This window comes from Carlito syrichta, unplaced genomic scaffold (genome assembly GCF_000164805.1).
Source record: "Carlito syrichta isolate Samal-C Ts95f unplaced genomic scaffold, Tarsius_syrichta-2.0.1 Scaffold305570, whole genome shotgun sequence".
Taxonomy (NCBI): domain Eukaryota; kingdom Metazoa; phylum Chordata; class Mammalia; order Primates; family Tarsiidae; genus Carlito; species Carlito syrichta.
Window position 1 is genome coordinate 31,759 of NW_007249666.1, and position 3,234 is coordinate 34,992.

Sequence of the window (3,234 nt, forward strand, 5' to 3'; positions counted from 1 at the left end):
AGCTCCAGCTACTTGGAAGGCTGAGGCAGAAGGATCGCCGGAGGCCAGCAGGTCGAGGCTGCGGGGGCCGGGAGCGGCCACTGCACTCCAGTCTGGGCGACTAAGTGAGACTCCAATTCAAAAAAAAAAAAAAAAGTGTTAGACACAGAAGAAAGGAAAAAAAGAACAACACACTTCATAAGAATGTAGGAAAAAGATTGAAAACATACATGAAATAACCCAAAAATAAAAAGAAAGCAAACAAACAGTACCAACAAACTCTATAAGAACCTCATGACAGGGATGAACTCTCCCATTTCAATAACTAGCCTGAATGTGAATGGACTAAATGCACCACTGGAAAGGTAGATTGGCACAATGGAAAAAATATAATGAGGCAACAATATATTGTCTCTAAGAGACTCATCTCACTAGAAAGGACACTCACAGACTCTAAGAGGATGTGAAACAAAATTTCAGATGAATGGAACACAAAGCAGGAATCATGATCTTAATATTAGACAAAATACCCTTTAAGCTATCAAAAATTTAAAAAGATACAGAAGGTCACTACATAATGTAAAAGGTTCAGTCTATAAACAAGAAGTATCCTAAACATAGGAGCACCAACTTTCATAAAGTGGCTTCTAGGTAAACTTAAAAAAGATATTGACTAACACTATCATAGCTGAGAACTTAAAGACCCCACTCACAACCATCAAGACAAAAAATCAACAAGGAGACCTGGAACCTCAACGTGATGCTTGACCAAATGAACTTGATACCTACAGAACTGTCCACACAACAACCATGGAATATATATTCTACTTATCATCACATGAAACGTACTCTAAGGTTGACCACATCCTCGGCCATAAATCAAACATAAACAAATTTTGCAAGATTGAAATCCTGCCACATACTTTCTCAGACCATAGTGGAATAAAAATAAACATCAACACCAACAAAGTTCCCCTCAAACCCACAAAGACATGGTTGCTAAACAGCATGATGCTAAGCACTCCTGGGTCAACAAGGAAATCAAAAGAGAGATTAAAAGATACCTGGAAACAAATGAAAATGAAACATCTTACCAAAACCTCTGGGATGCTATGAAATCAGTACTAAGAGGGCAATTCATATCTCCATGAACACACATGAAGAAATGGAAAGATCACAAGTTAACAGCCTAAAAAAGTCACCTAAGGAAGCTGGCAAAGCAACATGTCCAAAGCCCTAACTTCAGCAGAAGAATCTAGATCACCAAAATAAATACCCAGATTCAGGATATAGAAGACAAAAAGATAGTGCAAAAAATAAACAAAATAAAAACCTGATTCTTTGAAAGGATAAACAAGATTGATGGTTCCCTGGCTAGCCTGACAAAGAAAAAGAGAGAAAAAGCCCCAATAAACACAATCAGAAATGCAAAAGATGAAGTCACAACTGACCCCAAAGAAATGCAAAAGATTATCAGACTACTATGTAGACTTATATGGAAATAAGCTTGAAAATCTAAAGGAAATGGAGGACTTTCTGACATCACACAAACTCCCCAGGTTGAAACAAGATGCAATTGATACCCTAAATAGACCAATAACAATCCAAGAAATTGACTATGTCATGAGAAAACTACCTATAAAAAAAAAAAAAACAACACCCTGGATTAGATTACTTTCCAGCAGAATTCTCCAAAGCATACAAGTAGGTACTGATACCAATCCTATTGAAAGTATTCCAGGCAATTGAGAAAGATAGAACTCTTTCCAAATCATTTTGTGAAGCTAACATCACATTGATACCCAAACCAGGTAAAGATCCAACAAAGAAAGAGAACTACAGGCCAGTATCCTTGATGAACGCAGATGCTAAAATTCTCAACAAGATCCTAGCAAACTGGATTTAACAACACATCTCAAAAATCATCTACGACAACCAAGAAGGCTTCATCTCTGAGATGCAGGGCTGGTTCAACATTCATGAGACCATAAATATAATTAAATACACCAGCAGATGTAAAAGCAAAGACCGCATGATTATGTCAATAGATGCAGAAAAAGCTTTTGATAAAATCCAGCATCCCTTCTTGATTAAAAACCCTGGAACCTCTAGGCATAGATAGGACATACCTCAAAATAGTAAGAGCCATCTACAAGAAACAGCCAGCATCCTGCCAAACAGACAGAAATTGGAATCACTTCTCCTGAAAACTGGAACATGACAAGAATGGTCATTCTCACCTCTCCTTGTCAACATAGTTTTGGAAGTCCTAGCTAGAGCAGTCAGAAAAGTGAAGGAGACCAGGGGTATCCAAATAGGAAAAGAGGAAGTCAGGTTATCCCTCTTTGCAGATGCTAGACCTTGAAAACCCAAGAGAATCTGTCAAAAACTTACTTGCACTGATAAAGGACTTTGGCAAAGTCCCTGGGTATAAAATAAATGTGCAAAAGACAGTCACATTTCTATACATCAACAATAAACAGAAACCCAAATAAAAAGCACAATCCCATGCTTAATTTCCACACACACAAAAAAATCAAACACCTTGGCATCTTCCTAACCAGAGATGTGAAAGACCTTCACAATGAAAACTACAAAATACTGCTCAAAGAAATCAAAGATGACATAAACAAATGGAAAAATAGTCCATGCTCACGAATTGGAAGAATCAACATTGTTAAGATTCCATTGTACCCAAGGCAATCTACAGATTTAGCACATTACCCATTAAATTGCCAACATCATTCTTCTTAGACCTGACAATACAGGAATTCGTATGGTTTTGCTTCTGAAATCTCTATGTCAATACTATAGAAATTGGAACTGGCCACCAATTCCTGATCAAAACCCCAAGTGCATGTGCCATAAGAGGTAAGAAAGACAAGCGTGACCTCGTCAAACTGAGAAACTATCAAAGGAGCAGGGAGACAGCCCACAGACTGGGAAAAAATATTTGCCAACTGTGTATCTGGCAAAGGCCTAACATCTAGGACTTACAAGGAACTCAAACGTGCTGAAAAGAAAAACATTCCCATTACAGAGTGGACAAAAGATGAATAGACACTTCTCAAAAGAAGACATAGGATCAGCTAACAGATACATAAAAAAATGCTCAGCCTCACTAGTCACCAAAGATATGCAAATTAAATCTACACTGAGATACCACCTAACTCCAGTCAGGATGGCCATCAATAACTTAAAAAGCAACAGTTGCTGGAGAGGATGTGGTGAAAGGGGAACACTTCTGCACTGTTG